The following is an 18,310-nucleotide window of genomic DNA, read 5'->3' as shown; positions in this document are numbered from 1 at the left end:
ACAGTTTCACAGACTAGCTTTACCAGAAATAGGATAGGAGAGTATCTGTACCCGGTCTAGCCCTAAGTTTTCTGATCTCCATTAATCCTTGTACTTCCGTCATGAGTTTTGCCAAATATTAGTGACACCTCTTATATTATTTTTGTACTTTTCTTTAAATTTCCTCTAAAAGTTTTGTCTCAGTATAGTCTGTTATATCCATAAAATCATAGCTTAATGGGGTGTTATTTCTGTGTGCAAATTAAAATAAATAACTGGCTATATAATGAAAAACGTCTGCTCATTACTCATGTTCCACAGAAGTGTCTTGAGGCCATAGTGCTATCCGTTACACGCTTGGTGAGGCAAGCTGGCCTGAATCTGCAGCTTCCTTTCCTCAGCGCCCCACCCCTCTTCCTTGAAAGAGGTTAAGTACCGTGTAAAGTTGAGAAACACTGACGTGTGTTCCGTGTGAGTGCCTGATGGGGTCGTCCGCCTTCCCCACCATGTCAGCTTTGCTTTCTCAGGACTTTTCTCACTGAACCAGTTTGCTTTCCTTGTCATGCTAAGAAACACATCTCACATGTAAATCTTGCTTCAGTATTTGTTGAATTGTTTTGAAAGAGCTTGTTTCCTCTGTAATCATTTAACCACAAGTCCCTCAGCCTTGAAGGAACGTGTGAGTTTTAGCGGCGGTGAGAGGGATTGGAAGGCGCCCTCACGGAGATGAACTCCTCTCCTCCTCACCGCACGATACGCAGGGTGAGGACAGCTTCAGCGGAGGCGCTGCAGCGCAGGCAAGGAACGTGCTGGAAGGGGCCCTTCCTGTGAGAGGCTGGGCACAGGCTGCGTGTCCGGGCAGCAGGCGGCAGGCACTCACCTTGGCGTTAGCAAGTCTGGTCAGTGTGACATTGTCCCCGACTCTGCCAGGGCCTGGGGAACAGGGATCACTAGGTTGACTCAAAAGAGCAGCGTTGTAACCATCTGGGACGGGGCAAGGAATTATAGAAGCAGCACGCTGGAAGAGCCTCATAAGCTGTTCAATCCGGCAACAGTCTCCATCCTATGATCTAGAAGCTGTCCAACTTGGTAAACCACTTTAAACAAAATCAGGCTTCCCTGACCGCTCAGCTGATACAGACTCCGCCTGCAATGCGGGAGGGTTCAATCCCTGGGTTGGGAAGATCCCCTGGAGAAGGGAAAGGCTGCCCACTCCAGTATTCTGGCCTGGAGAATTCCATGGACTGTGCAGTCTATGGGGTCACAGAGTCGGACACGACTGAGTGACTTTCACCTCACTTAAGCAAAATCTCTTTCTTTTTAAAATGGATTCGTTTGGCTGTGTCGGGTCTTCATTGAGGCACGTGGGTTTCTCTCTAGTGTGGTGTGTGGGTTTAGTTGCCCGTGGCATCTGAGATCTTAGATCCCTGAAAGGAATCGAATCAGCGTCCCTTGAGTTGCAAGGCACATTCTTAACCACTGGACCTCCAGAGAAGTCCCAAAGGAAATATTTTTGGGAAGACTAATTTGTGAACTGGATGTTAACAGAAGTGCTCTAATGAAAGACAAAAGGGGCCGGAAGTCCCGCCTACATCACTTCCACTTTGCCCCCATGCCCCCTTTCTTTAGCAAAGCCCCCAGTTTCTAGGAAACAATGAGTATCCAGTGCAGTGCAGTGAAGCTCAAAAACCATCGATCTAGTCCAGGACCCTGGTTTTTCAATTGCAAACTAAAGGGCTGAGAGTTGCCTACAGGCCTGAGGTCACACCTCTGCAGGAGGACACACAGGGAAAGAAAAGACAGATCCTGCATTTACACCTTTTTCTCCTGGTCTGAGTCCAGAGGTCATGACTTAAAAGCTCTAAGTGTTTTGTTATAACTTCAGGCATGTTGAAGTGGATTGGAAACTGGATACCTAAGACAGCTTTTTGTTACATTTCTTGTTAGATTAGCAAAGGATTTTATGTAAGTTTTGCTTAAGCAACAAACCTCCAAGATTCACGTGGTCTTGAATCTTGAAATTTCCAGTTAGATATTTGTACCAGAACATGTAACTTCCGGGCTCATGCTAGTGAGTTATCTATTTGTGAATGAAAAATAGAACACAAAAATCTAGAACAAAGATCTGGTGATTAAATCCTACCAAAACACTAGCAATAGTTTCTAAGAAACTCAAAACGTGTTAAAATTGTATTGCTCGTCACATCCAAGTGTTTTTTTTTTTTTTTTCTGGGAGCTTCTTCTTCCCCCATAATCCCTTTTTGGGTGTAAAAATTTGTGAAAATTATCCTGCTATCCTTTTTACCCTGGGAGAATGACAGCCACAAGAGGGCTTGTAGAGGTGTGGCTGTGTCAAACTGGAGTTTTGAAACTCCAGTTTCAAAACAGGCCAATTATGTCCACTCTGGCTGCTCTGTGGAAAGACTCAAACGTGTTTCTATTTTTCCATAGTAAAGTCAGTCTTGGAATTTCACTTGTGCTTCACATTACTTATGCTTGGAAATTCAGCCTTTTTCATTTCATAATTCAAATTGAGTGTCAGTTGTTTTTTTCTTTTCTCTTTTTGGTCCTGCAAGTCTTGAAATGGCCTTTAGCCTGAAACCTTAAATATGTAATGCTGTTTTGTTTTGGGAATAACATGAGGGAAAGATTTCTCCCACCCTATATATTCTCCCTTCAAGCGCTTGTAGTGGCTTTATGGATGACCGCTGTGTGCCAGACACTCAGACACTTTGCATCTCTGGTCCTTCAGGCCTCATGGTTACCCTCCAGGTAGAAACAATTGACACAACAGCCCTAAGTCACTTACTGACATGTGTCTGTGGAACTCCAGTCCACTTCCTAGCAGTCTACATGGTGCTCTTGTCAACCTACATGATACACACCCTCTGGATGGAGAAACTTTGCCTCCCTAAAAAGAGATAATCTTCTGAGATGCTGGGCTGTCTAATGTAATGTCACGTCTGCAATAATGCCTCCATGCCACCATTGTCTCTCAGGGCTGAAACAATATTCCCCTTAAAGCTGCCACTCAATAACCCTTATTCCCTTTAAGAAAATTAATAAAATTGCAGCTTATATTTACTACCTCAACTCAGTTCAGTTCAGTTCAGTCACTCAGTCGTGTCCAACTCTTTGCGACCCCATGCACTGCAGCACGCCAGGCCTCCCTGTCTATCACCAACTCCCGGAGTTCACCCAAACTCATGTCCATTGAGTCAGTGATGCCATCCAACCATCTCATCCTCTGTCGTCCCCTTCTCCTCCTGCCTTCAATCTTTCCCAGCATCAGGGTCTCTTCAAATGAGTCAGTTCTTTGCATCAGGTGGCCAAAGTATTGGAGTTTCAGCTTTAACATCAGTCCTTCCAATGAATATTCAGGACTGATTTCCTTTAGGATGGACCGGTTGGATCTTCTTGCAGTCCAAGGGGCTCTCAAGAGTCTTCTCCAACACCACAGTTCAAAAGCATCAATTCTTCGGTGCTCAGCTTTCTTTATAGTCCAACTCTCACATCCATACCACTGGAAAAACCATAGCCTTGACTAGACGGACCTTTGTTGACAAAATAATGTCTCTGCTTTTTAATATGCTGTCTGCTACTGCTGCTACTGCTGCTAAGTCGCTTCAGTCGTGTCCGACTCTTCGCGACCCCATGGTCTACAGCCTACCAGGCTCCTCCATCCATGGGATTTTCCAGGCAAGAGTACTGGAGTGGGGAGCCATTGCCTTCTCCAATATGCTGTCTAGGTTGGTCATAACTTTTCTACAAATGAGCAAGCATCTTTTAATTTCATGGCTGCAGTCACCATCTGCAGTGATTTTGGAGCCCCAAAAAACAAAGTCTGTCACTGTCTCCATTGTTTCCCCATCTATTTGCCATGAAGTGATGGGACGAGATGCCATGATCTTAGTTTTCTAAATGTTGAGTTTTAAGCCAACATTTTCACTCTCTTCTTTCACTTTCATCAAGAGGCTTTTTGGCTCTTCGTTTTATGCCATAAGTGTGGTATCATCTGCATATCTGAGGTTATTGGTATTTCTCCCAGCAATTGATTCCAGCTGTGCTTCATCCAGCCCAGTGTTTCTCATCATGTACTCTTCATATAAGTTAAATAAGCAGGGTGACAATATACAGCCTTGACATACTCCTTTTCCTATTTGAAACCAGTCTGTTGTTCCATGTCCAGTTCTAACTGTTGCTTCCTGACCTGGGTATAGGTTTCTCAAGAGGCAGGTCAGGAGGTCTGGCATTACCATCTCTTTAAGAATTTTCCACAGTTTGTTGTGATCCACACAGTCAAAGGCTTTGGCATAGTGAGTAAAGCAGAAGTAGAATTCTCTTCTTTTTCGATGATCCAACGGATGTTGGCAATTTGATCTCTCCTTCCTCTGCCTTTTCTAAATCCAGCTTGAATATCTGGAAGTTCATGGTCACATACTGTTGAAGCCTGGCTTGGAGAATTTGGAGCATTACTTTGCTAGTGTGTGAGGAGTGCAATTGTGCAGTAGTTTGAGCATTCTTTGGCATTGCCCTTCTTTGGGATTGGAATGAAAACTGACCTTTTCCTGTGGCCACTGCTGAGTTTTCCAAATTTGCTGGCATATTGAGTGCAGCAATTTAGCAGCATCTTTTTTTCAGGATTTGAAATAGCTCAACTGGAATTCCATCACCTACGCTAGCTTTGTTTGTATTGATACTACGTAGTTAGTAGTTTGTTTGTAGTTTGTACCTCAACTCAGTAGGTGTTTAAAAATGATTATTGAATGAACTAGTAAGTGAATAAAAGAGTGAATAAATACTATGTGTGTGTTCAGTTGTTCAGTTGTGTCTGACTCTCTCACCTCATGGACTGTAGCCCCATCAGGCTCCTCTGTCCCTGGGATTTCCCAGGCAAGAATACTGGAGTGGGTTGCCTATTTCTTCTCCAGGGTATCTTTGTGATCCAAGATCGGACCCGGGTCTCTTGCGTCTCCAGCATTGTTAGGCGAATTCTTTACCGCTATGCCACCGGGGAAGCCCAAATAAATACTAAATGTCACAAATAAAAGGGCTTGTTTTGTGTTAGGTTTTTTTTGGCTCAATTGTCTGCTAAAAGTCTTATATCCATGGCTAGATTTTTATTTATTTCACTCTCCTAAGATTAAAATTATTTAAGACATCATAGGCAAAATCTGGACATATCCATTGAATGGAGATTTTGAATAAACCACTGCACATTTAGTTTTGGTGACTTGCATGTCAGGCTATAATCATTGATTCACTGATTATTTTGAGCATTTTAATTTGTTTGCCAGTAATACTTCTCTATCTAAATATTTTGTTAGGAACTCTGGAAGAGTAGCCTACAGATTTTTGCAGCTGTAGTTCTCCTCTAAGGAAGTTCAAAGCAAGGGCCCTGCAGGGAATAAGTGCTGCTTGTACCATGGCTCAGCCCAGACGCGTTGGCACCATTCTCTCCCAGCCCTCTGGTCTGTGCTATCTGGAACATGTGAGGGAGATCAGGACACCCCCAGGAGATTGTGATGAAGCGGCAATGCCCAGACTGTGACTTGCTTGCTAGTTTGGGAGTCTCTGAGGACTGTATTCTGCTGCCTTCAGAACTTTTTTCCTTTTTTTTTTTTTTAAAGCACAGTGTTCACTAAACCCACTAGCTTTTATCCAGTTCTTTTTCATTTCTCTAAACTACTCAGGCCCCCACTATAATTCATTCCAATGACAGCTGGTTTTCAGAGTCAGTCAACAGTTATAAGCACTGAGCAAAAGAAACAGCATTTAATGTTCAGTGAGCTCTCAGTAGCTATAACATACAAGACTATTTTATCTTCACAATAATCCTGTGGAATAATCAGGACAGATATGATTATTTCTACCTCATAGATTAAGAAACTATGGCAACTTTCGTGACTAAGTCTCTAGCTCAGGTTGTCCCATTAGCAAGTGGTAGAGACAGAATCTTTGTGATTTTTTTTTTTTCAATTGAAGTATAGCTAATTTACAATGAGTTAGTTTCTGGCGTACAACACAGTGGTTCAGTCACACATATATATGTGTGGATTCTTTTTCACAGTCTTTCCTAAGTTATTATAATGCACTGAATACAGTTCCCTGTGCTGTACTGTTGGTCCTTGTCGTTCATCTATTTTACATATAACAGTTTCTACCTGCTAATTCCAAGCTCCTGATTTATCCTCCCTGACTCTTTCCCCTCTCATAACCATAAGTTTGTTCTCTATGCCTGTGGGTTTGTTTCTGTTTTTTAAAAAAGTTTATTTGTACCATATTTTAAATTCCACATATAAATGATATCACACGGTATGTGTCTTTCTGTTTCAGACGCACTTCACTCAGTATGATAATCCCTGGTCCATCCGTGTCGCAAAGAGCGTTTTGTTCTTTTTGTAGCTGAGTGACACTCCACTGTGTGTGTGCCGTGTCTATGCATTCATCTGCTGATGAACATTTAAGCCGCTTCCATGTCTTGGCCTTTGTAAATAATGTTGCTATGAACATCTAGGTGCATGCATCTTTTGAATTTAGTGTCTTCTCTGAGTTTATGCCCAGGAGCAGGGTTGCTAGATCATATGGCAATTCTATTTCTAGTTTTTTAAGGAACCTCCATAGTGTTTTCCACAGAGGCTGCACTAGTTTACATTCCCACCAACAGTGTAAGAAAGTTCCCTTTTCTCCACACCCTGTCCAGTGATGTTTTAATGATGGCTATTCTGACCAGCGTGAGGTGATGCCTCATTGTAGTTTTAATTTGCATTTCTCTAATAATCAGCACATTGAACATCTTTTCATGTGTCTATTGGCCATTTGTTTGTCTTCTTTGGGAAATGTCTATTTAGAGCTGCACGTTTTTTTATTGGGTTGTTTGGTTTTTTGTTATTGCGTTGTATGGGCTGTTTGTATAACTTGGAAATGCAGTCCTTGTCAACTGTGTCATTTTCAAATACTTCTCCCAGTCCGTACGTTGTCTTTTCATCTTGTTTTATGCTCTCTTTTGCTGTGCAAAGGCCTGTACGTTTGATTAGGTCTCACTTGTTTACTTTCGCTTTTATCAATTTTTCTACTGTCTTGGGAGACTCACATAAGAAAACATTGCTATGATTTTTATCAGCGAATGTTTCACCTATGTTTTCTTCTAGGAATTTTAAGCTGTCTTGTCTTAAAGATTAACATTATTTTGAGTTCAATTTTGAGTATAATGTGAAGGAGTGTTTTAACTTCATTGATTTACATGTGGCTGTCTAACTTTCCTAACACCACTTGCTGAAGAGACTGTCTTTTCTCCGTTTTTGGTTCCTTTGTTCAAGATGAATTGACCGTAGGTATGTGGGTTTATTTCTAGGCTCTCTATTCTGTTCCATTGATCCATATGTCTGTTTTTGTGTCAGTACCACGCTTTTTTTTTTTACTATAGCTTTGTAATAATTGTCCGAAGTCTGGGAGGGTATGTCTCCAGCTTTGCTCTTTTTCCTCAGGATTTCCTTGGCAGTTCTGGAGATAGAGTCTTGATATTAGCTTTGGTTACAAAACAAGGTGATGTATTTCTTTAGCCACATAGACGTCTTTCTATACTTGACTTTGGGATGCATTTTTCAGTTCTACAATTCTTTTTGAAGCACCGTGGGACACCACAGTCCATTTTTGCTTAAGCTGACATCTCCCCTTGTGAGTTCAGTCCTTCTCTCTTCCACGTGTGTGTCTCCTTTGGCACAGATCATTTTGCTCATCCTGTGAACAAGTCTGTCCTGAAATGGATCGATGAGCATGGTGATACTATTATCTCAGTGCATTACGCCTCTCTTTACCATCAGTCTCATCACTAAGATTAACCTTGACTTTAATGTCTGGCACTGCACTCTCAATGGTTGCTAACTCCCACCACCAAGTCAGATGACGTTTTCTCAGTTCACATTCCCACTGATCCTTTTTGATATCTGATGCTCAGTTTTGGAAGTCCTTCTTTCTCTGGCTTGGGAGCTTCTGCATTTTGCTTTTTCTCCTTGTATTAATACTTTTCCAATTACTTCCTCTCCTTCATTGGCTTCTCTTCCTTTTCCCTCCTCTTGAGTCTAGTCATTCATCAAGATCCTACTCTGAGTTCTTATCTTTAATCTCTGGCCACTTTTTGCCCAACACCGTCTCATCTACTTCTATAACTTCACCCAACATCTTCACCCACCCTAAACTCTGGCCTTACTGTTTTTCTTGAACTTCTATCTCAAGTTTCAACCATCACCAAGGCCTGTCCATTTGAACATATCTGGTGTTATTTTCTATTAACCAGGACTCCTAATCCTCACTTTCTTACATCTTATATAGCATAGAACTTCCTAAACCACAGACTCAGGTTCAAATACCTGCTCCACCAACTAAATGATCTATTACTCAATCTTTTTATATGTTGATTTTTTCATCTTAAGAATAGAAATAATAACAGCACGTCCTTAGATAGTATTTCTGAGACTGAAATAAGGTAATCCATGTACAAAAACTAGATTGTTATGGTAAAATAACTGGAACATAGTGAGCATGCAAACAGTATATAATTAATCTTATGAATAAAGCCTTCAGTGACTGACATAATCTACCAAAGCAAATACAAACCAACTGTAGTACTGAAGACCTCCCATGTTTAAAAATGACTTCCAAGCTTCACTTCCCACTCTTCTGAACAAATTATATTATTTCCCAAATGTGCCTTGCACTTTGTTCCCCTACCTAGTCATACTTTTTATTCCCCTCTATTTCTACTTAATATCATTCTCTCTATTCTTCAAAGTCCAGTCTAAATGTTATTTTATTCACAAAGTTTTCTCTTTCCTTCCTCTGTGAGATAGGTCCACTCTGAAGTTCCATAGAACATTACACTTGCTTAAATCACTTTTCACGTTTTCTTCACCTTGACTTCACTTGGTGAAGGGCTGGTTGTTTTACCTGTGTTTATGTCCCTGATCGTTTTCTAGGAATATTGGATTTGTACAAATTTGCTTGATATAGAAAATCTTAGGTTAAATTCTTAAGATCAGAAAATGTTGCATGTTAACACTTTTTAAACTGTTTCTTCTTTCAGAAGGAATTCTTACAATTGGCAAGCCTAAAAGGAAGCAGAGTCACTAAGAGAATTGAATTACTTAAATCCAAGGAATCATAGTGAACTCCCCAACATTATCAATATAATTATCATGTTGCTGTTGTATATGTGGACAAATACACGTTAGTTAACTATATCCCTGAACTTTGTATAATAAATTGAATGCATATGGAAAACATACTCCATTTACTTAATAGGTATGATATACAAGGCATGATTTTAGTTTTTTGAATTATGAGCTTTAACCCAGAGTTTTCATTCTCCTCTTTCACTTTCTTTAAGAGGCTCCACAGTTCCTCTTTGCTTTCTGCATTAAGGGTGGTGTCATCTGCATATCTGAAGTTATTGCTATTTCTCCTGGCAATCTTGATTCCAGCTTGTGCTTCATCCAGCCAGGAATTTTGCATGGTATACTCCGCGTATAAGTTAGATAAGCAGGGTGATAATATACAGCCTTGACGTACTCCTTTCCCAGTTGGAACCAGTCTGTTGTTCCATGTCCAATTCTGTTACTTCTAGACTGGCATATAGATTTCTCAGGAGGTAGGTAAGATGGTTTGGTATTCCCAGCTCTTTAAGAATTTCCCACAGTTTGTTGTGATCTACACAGACAAAGGCTTTGGCATAGTCAGTAAAGCAAAAGTAGATGTTTTTTTGGAACTCTCTTGCTTTCTCGATGATCCAACGGATGTTGGCAATTTGATCTCTGGTTCCTCTGCTTTTCCTAAATCCAGCTTGAGCATCTGGAAGTCTTTGGTTCATGTACTGTTGATGCCTCACTTGGAGAATTTTGAGCATTACTTTGCTAGCATGTGAGATATGTGCAATTTTGTGGTAGTTTGAGCATTCTTTGGCATTGCCTTTCTTTGGGATTGGAATGAAAACTGACCTTTTCCAGTCCTGTGGCCACTGCTGAGTTTTCCAAATTTGCTGGCATATTGAATGCAGCACATTCACAGCATCATCTTCCATGATTTGAAATAGCTCAACTGGAATTCCATCACTTCCATTAGCTTTGTTCATAGTGATGCCCACTTGACTAAGGCCCACTTGACTTTGCACTTCAGGATATCTGGCTCTAGGTGACTAATCTCACCTTCGTGATTATCTGGGTCATTAAGATCTTTTTTGTATAGCTCTTCTGTGTATTCTTGCCACCTTTTCTTAATATCTTCTGCTTCTGTTAGGTCCATACCATTTCTGTCCTTTATTGAGCCCATCTTTGCATGAAATGTTCCCTTGGTACCTCTAATTTTCCTGAAGAGATCTCTAGTCTCTCCCATTCTATTGTTTTTCCGCTATTTCTTTGTATTAATCTCTGAGGAAGACTTTCTTATCTCTCCCTGCTGTTCTTTAGAACTCTGCATTCAAATGGGTATGTCTTTCTTTTTCTCCTTTGCCTTCAGCTTCTCTTCTTTTCTCAGCTATTTAACACCCCCTCAGGCAACCATTTTGCCTTGTTGCATTTCTTTTTCCTGGGGATGGTCTTGATCCCTGTCTCCTGTACAATGTCATGAAGCTCCGTCCATAGTTCATCAGGCACTCTATTTATCAAATCTAGTCCCTTAAATCTATTTCTCACTTCCACTGTATAATCATAAGGGATTTGATTTAGGTCATACCTGAACGGTCTAGTGGTTTTCCCTGCTTTCTTCAATTTAAGCCTGAATGTAGCAAAAAGGAGTTCATGATTTGAGCCACAGTCAGCTCCTGGTTTGTTTTTGCTGACTGTATAGAGCTTCTCCATCTTTCATTGCAAAGAATATAATCAATCTGATTTTGGTATTGACCCTCTGGTGATGTCCATATGTAGAGTCATTTCTTGTGTTGTTGGAAGAGAGTGTTTGCTATGGCCAGTGCATTCTCTTGGCAAAACTCTGTTAGCCTTTGCCCTGCTTCATTTTGTACTCCAAGGCCAAATTTTCCTGTTACACCAGGTATCTCTTGACTTCTTACTTTTGCATTCTAGTCCCCCGTGATGAAAAGCTCATCTTTTTGGGGGTGTTAGTTCTAGAAGGTCTTGGAGGTTATCATAGAAAAAAAAAAAAACTAAAATCATGGCATACAGTCCCATCACTTCATGGCAGATAGATGGAGAAACAATGGAAACAGTGACAGAGTCTATTTTTTGGGCTCCAAAATCACTGCAGATGGTGACTGCAGCCATGAAATTAGAAAACTCTTACTCCTTGGAAGAAAAGCTATGACCAACCTAAACAGCATATTAAAAAGCATAGACATTACTTTGCCAATAAAGGTCCATCTAGTCAAAGCTGTGGTTTTTCTAGTAGGTATGTATGGATGTGAGAGTGGAACCATAAAGAAAGCTGAGTGCCAAAGAATTGATGCTTTTGAATTGTGGTGTTGGAGAAGACTCTTGAGAATCCCTTGGATTGCAAGGAGATCCAACCAGTCCATCTTAAAGGTAATCAGTCCTGAATAGTCCTTGGAAGGACTGATGCTGAAGCTGAAACTCCAATACTTTGGCCACCTGATGTGAAGAAGTGATTCATTTGAAAAGACCCTGAAGCTGGGAAAAATTGAAGGGAGGAAGAGAAGTGGACAAGAGAGGATGAGACAGTTTGATGGTATCATCTGCTAGATGTACATGAGTTTTTCAAGCTCCGGAGTTGGTGATGGACAGGGAAGACTGGTGTGCTGCAGTTCATGGGGTCACAAAAAGTCGGATACGACTGGGGCAACTGAACTGACCTGATACAAGGCATTGGGTTACATGCTCAGAATTGCAAAAAGCAATTAGACATCAATTTTGCTCTGGGGGTTAATTCTCTCATGAATGAAATGCAATGTGATATTGTATACATTACTATTTTTTTCAAGTAGCTGTTAAAATCTTAGGTGTAATTTATAGTATACCAATGAGTTGACTCATTGGAAAAGACTGTGATGCTGGGAGGGATTAGGGACAGGAGGAGAAGGGGACGACAGAGGATGAGATGGCTGGATGGCATCACTGACTCGATGGACCTGAGTCTGAGTGAACTCCGGGTGTTGGTGATGGACAGGGAGGCCTGGTGTGCTGCAATTCATGGGGTCGCAAAGAGTCAAACATGACTGAGCTACTGAACTGAACTGAATGAACATTTATGTAGGCACATGTCTTGAAATTTTTTATGGAAGACAACAGAAAAAATAAGATTCAAAATACAAGTGTGTACTTTCCAGTCAGTTTAACCAGAAATCTATTAATGGCTGAAACAAATTAAATCAAAGTCTCCTTTTGCTTCTCATATAAGTGTGCTTCTTTTAGCTTCAGTACTTTTTAGTACTGGCAACAGATATTGTCATGTTGGCACTAGGAACTTCTGTTGGCCTTGTTGGAGAGGTAAGTGGAGAGGGAAATAAGGTAGCTGTGTGGTTGGACAGTTGGCAGGAGTATCTTTCAATAAGCCCTACTTGGAGGGTCTTCTGCTGGGCCCTGGGAGCTGATGGAAGTGAAGGGCTCTCAAGCCATTTATACACCAAAATTCACATATGTATTAGTTATTATTCTTTTTCTTTCTTTCTCCCTTTCTTTCTTCCTTCCCTTTTTTCTTTCTCTCTTCCTTCATCTACTAAATATATCACACACAACTAGAATATTTTCTGGCCAGAAAGTGCTAAGGAAGAGTTAGCTTTATTGTTTGTATTATTATTTCTCTTCTACCAATTAAATTCAACATAAAGCATTTGTGTTTCTCTTTCTGAATTACTTGTATAATAGGCTCCAGTTTCATCCACCTTTTTGGAACTGATTCAAATGCATCCCTTTTTCTAGCTGAGTAGTATTCCATTGTGTATATGTTCCATAACCTCCTTATCCATTCATCTGTCAATGGACATCTAGGTTGCTTCCATGTCCTAGCTATTGTAAATAGTGCTGCAATGAACACTGGGCTACATGGGTAAAGTACAGAGATAGGCACAGCCATAGCCTGCCAATTCCAATCAGGCTCTGTGGGAGGCCTCGGCCTGGCACAGCCTACTGGAGTGGGTTGCCATTTCCTCCTCCAGAGGATCTTCCTGACCCAGGGATTGAACCCTCATCTGTTACGTCACCTGCATTGGCAGGCAGGATCTTTACCACTAGCACCACCTGGGAAGCTTCTATAGTACAATACATTCATAAACAAATATACTTAACAGAGTCCTTACAAAACAATATGGACATATATTTCTATAGACAGTATATGTCATGAGATAGTATATTGAGATGTAAAATTGCATTCTATAGTTTCCCCTGATGTTGCCAAGGATTCTGCGTTCCCTGATCTTAGACGTGCCTTCACGACTACAATCAAACACTAGTTGATTGAAGGCAGTACCTCTTTCTAAACTTGGGAAAACCTAAGATCATTTGAGAAGGCTATGTCCGTTGTCTTCAACTAAGAGGGAGAGGGAAAAGGCTTGAGGGAAGCGTAAGAGAAAGGAGCAATTTCTTTAAACTGGAAAATGGGACATTTGGGCAGTTCCCATCAGGAATAAAGATCCACACTCCATTTCCCACTCCTTGGAAGCTGCTGGGGTGGCCAGGACGTGGACCTCTGGAGTCTGGATCCTTTAGAGCTGGGGACTTCCATGGTGTAGGGGAGCAAAAATTGAAACTCAGACATTATCTTCTCCAAGGCACCAGGAGGTGGCAGAGTGGAGATTTAAGCCCAGAGCTGTCTAGAAGCCAATGCACGTTCTGTTAGAAATATCTGAGATTTATGCACAAAGCAGTGGTTTTCTAACTGTAGTGAGTGAGGAGAGTTACCTTACATGTGGGGAGGGCATTTTCTTTCAAGTACCTTGCAAAGGGTGTGGCAGGAAAAGCTCAGAATTTTGAATCAAATGACATAGGTTTGAATCACAGCTGAGCAATCTTCGATGTTGTCAACTGCAAAAAGGAAATAACAATGCCTAGCCCATTTGTTTACAGTATAATGGAACTGATATGTACCTTTTAAATGGAAGGATTACATATTAAAATTTTCACTTCCTGCCCTTGAAGACTGTCCCTGTGATCAGGTATTACATAACAATACAAGATAAATACTAGGGGCCCATGGACATGAAAGTCATTTTCTGGATTCAGAAACAAATCCAGATTCATTTTCTAGATAAGTATTTTCTTGAAATAAAAAGGCAAACTTATCCCTAGAATATTAACCAAAATTATATACGTATATAAAAATTTGATGTACTTTTACTGCTTGATACTCTAGAAAGCTTGATTGCAAATATAGAGTTACTACATGTACCCAGAAACAATATAGAACCAAAACAGCATTCAGATTTTTGTGTAAGGAAGATTTGGATTCAAAACTCAATTAGAGTTTTGCAACAATTTAGACCACTAAGCTTAGGCATGTTAACCTCTATGGTATTTCATTTTCTCACATATAAAATGAAAATAGTGATATTAAGATATGCCACGGCAATGTGTAGGATAGTGAGTTCCTCAAACACAGGATGTATCTTGCTGTCATAATAGCTGCTCAACGAGTATTAATTCCTCTTAGACTAGAAAGACACTCCAAATCACTTACCTTAACCCTCTTACATTGAGATGAGGAAATCATGCCCCCAAATTTTATTTGCTTTAATTCACTGGAAGCAAAGATATCAGAACTGTTAGAACTATGAGTCCTGACAAGAATGTATCTATAGCTAAATATTGATAGTAAATAATTACCTATAACATAAATTAAATACAAGTATTGAAGAAAGTCTTATTATGCAATGAGGGAATTTAACTTTTGGTTAAATGCACCATGTAAGCCAGCACAGTGAGTTACCTCCTTTATTACTTTTGGAAACTTGCTCAGGAAGCAGCGTGTTATAACGGGTCGCATCATCATCATCACCTTCAGCGCCATAAGCTAATTGTGATTCGAAGAGTAAATGTCAAGGTGGAAAATCTCTTAGTGGTTTAAATCATGACCAGGAAGTCAGGTATCATAAATACTCACCTTTAGTTTTGTCTTAGGAAACTGAAACAGCTTCCTGTTAATCGTGCTGAGGAGCTCTTGCTGATAGAGGTGGTTATACTAAGAATCAGCTGTTACTCTGCAGCCTGACCCTTACCAGGACCAAACCCCAGAGTGGAATTTCCCCCCAGAGCATATTTTTGTTCTAACGGCCATCAGATTAAGGGCCTCCCTGGTGGCTCAGACAGTAAAGAATCTGCCTGCCATACAGGAGAGCCAGGTTTGATCCCTGGGTTGGGAAGATCCCCTGGAGAAGGACATGGCAACTCACCCCAGTATTCTTGTCTGGAGAAGTCCATGGGCTGAGGAGCTTAGCAGGCTACAGTCCATGGGGTCGCAAAGAGTCGGACACAACTAGGCAACTATCACTTTTACTTTCAAGGATTAAATGACTTAAGTGGATCTTCAAGTACCTCTCTTTCAGTAAAAGCTGGGAAGGCCAGGTTTTTTTTTTTTTTTTTTTTAATCTCTCTATATTCTTTGCTTCTTTGCATCAGGTGGCCAAAATATTGGAGCTTCAGCTTCAGTCCTTCCATGAATATTCAGGCCTGATCTCCTTTAGGATTGACTGGTTGGATCTCCTTGCAGTCCAGGGGACTCTCAAGAGTCTTCTCCAGCACCAGAGTTGGAATACTTTGGCCACCTGATGAGAAGAGACAACTCACTGGAAGAGACCTTCATGCTGGAAAGGATTGAGGGTAAAAGGAAAAGAGGGAAGCAGAGGATGTCATGGTTAAATAGCATCACTGACTCAATGGACATGAATTTAAGCAAACTCCAGGAAACAGTGGAGAAGAGAGGAGCCAGGCATGCTACAGTCCATGGGGTTGCAAAGAGTCAGACATGACTTAGCAACTCAACAGCAACAACCTTCTTTGCTTTTCTCTGAAGCACTTTTAATCAACTTCAGATAAGTTTAAGAAATTCTCTGTGTGTGCAGAGGTAAGGCTCATTAGCTGAGTAAGTTAGTAGTTTAATTTATTGTTTATAGCCTGACTATTTCCGAAATAGATTTATTGCTGAATTATTCACTGACTGAGTTAATTCATATGCTTTGGGGAGCACTTTCTCAGTTGTCACATTTATTAAATAACAGTAATGGATTTTTTTTTTAATTTAATGTTCTTAATTATATAACTGGGCTTCCCTGGTGGCTCAGCTGTTGAATACTTAATATTCATCTCTCTATAATTTAGTTCAGAAAAAAAAAATCATCTTCTCTTTAGTCCCCAGCTATGACATGTCCCCTCATATCATCACCCTTCCACGTGGTTCTGATCCCGACCCTTTCTCTTCACACTTGACCTGACAGGCTCCTGCTGGCTCTTCACATCCAGAAGTAAGCACTGCTTTTCAAGAGCAAGTCAGCTGAGAGAACATTATGTGTGTTTTCCTGGGGAACCATCTGATTGAAACTGAATTCAAATGAAGTTAATTTTAAAGACTCAGAGGAATCATATAGAACCCAATAGCAAGAAATGGTGTGAAGGGATGTGTTGGGCAGGGAGTTGGATCCCTCCAGCTCCTCCACCGGATTTCTCAACAGTCTCCAGCCCATTTCCCATCACTCAGAGCCCTGCCATTACTGTTAGCACTAAGTGGGGCAGAGCAAGGAACGGATACAGTTCAGCCAAGTGGATGATTAATTTTCAGACACATTTTCATAATCTGAATATGAATTCAGACTAAAAGGGCTTCCGACAACAGCTATTTACTTTCCTTTTTAATTTTCAGTAAGGAAACCTGGACTGTAATATATCCATCTCCTTGTAGAATTTAGATGACAAGGAGTAACTGACAGCTTCAGACACCTTACTTTTCATCCCAAGCCCCTAAAACTTTGCTGTCAGGGAGGCCCTGGCTTGAGTTTTCAGGAGACAGTTCAATACAGATAGCAGATGAACCGGCTGCCCTTTCTCCACTTTTCATAAACTGCTGGCTGTGCCTCGACATGGCATTTTCCTCTGCCCTGCTGGGACCCCACAGCAAATCTCACATACACTTTGAAAGCTTGTGGGTCACCAATCCACTCCCAACTTATGTCTAAGCCAGGAATCATTTCATTGGAGGATGATTACAGTCGACTTATTCTAAGGAAATGGAAGAATCTCATGGAATCCAATCTCAGGACGGCCTTCCTGAGAAATGGGACAATTACAGGCTCTGTCTCCATCTCCCCCTCTCAGTCTCTCTCTCTCCCTTGTGTTCTCAGCTTTAGCCTGCAGGTTCGCTGTTCTTTTCTCTTTCTGTAGATCAGTTTTGCTTCAGGGAGGATGCTTCCCCATGAGAATATTCTGTGCAGGACTTTGACACACCATGGTCCTGATTTGGGTTCCAACCCTAGGGGATCTTATAGATTCTGTCCACGGTATGGTCTGACTGTGTATTATGGGTTGCTTCTAATTCTGGGAGAGAGCACCTCATAGGCTCTATCTTATTCCTGTGCCTTTCTGTAATCCAATCAGATTTTTGCAAGACTGTGGGACTGCAGGTACAAGCATGACTGCTTAGCCCAACCTCACCTACGGGGACCTTAGGAGGATATGTCCAGAGAAGGGAAATGAACTGGGAAGATATCCACAATATGCCAGACAGTGGGTAAAGCAAACATGAGACCTGAACATAAGGATGGGAGGGGACAGAGAGCTTGGCATGGAGAGGAAACCTCAAGTGGTTCAGCGGCTGGAGTGTAGCATTAGGGTGGGCCATAATGGGAGCTGTCATACAGACACAAACACATGAGGCACTTTGATGCCACGCTAAGGGGTTGAAGGAGTAAAAAGCCAAGGTCCCTCCCCTTCAGATCTTGACACATCTTATGCCTTCTGTCTGGTGGGGATATCATCCTTCCTTCCCTTCATTCACTAAGTGCTTGCCCTGTGGGTTTCAGCTTAAGTGTATCTCCTCTGAAATTCTTCCCTGATGTCCCCAGACTGGGTTAGTTGCTGTGTGTGTCTCCAGCTCTTTGGGCTTGGCCTGAGCAGCGCTTATATTCCAATCTGTTTCCTGATTGCCCTTTCTGTCTCTTCCACGAGAATATGAACAGGAATCTTATCTCAGTGTATCTTCATTCCTAGCACAGGGCCTGGCAATCTCAGACACGCAGTCTGTTTAAGGAATGAATTCATCAGGGCACGAATGGGATAGAGATAAGTCAGATCATAGCAGCACCCATTTCCTGCTTAAAGGGTAAGCTTGGGTTTGCTTCTCAGGTAGACTAACTGGCCCTTCCTTGGTCCCTAGACTAGGAAGAATG

This window comes from Bos indicus, chromosome 15 (genome assembly GCF_029378745.1).
Source record: "Bos indicus isolate NIAB-ARS_2022 breed Sahiwal x Tharparkar chromosome 15, NIAB-ARS_B.indTharparkar_mat_pri_1.0, whole genome shotgun sequence".
Lineage (NCBI taxonomy): Eukaryota > Metazoa > Chordata > Mammalia > Artiodactyla > Bovidae > Bos > Bos indicus.
The sequence above is the reverse complement of the archived record's forward strand: the minus strand, read 5'-3'. Positions refer to the sequence as shown.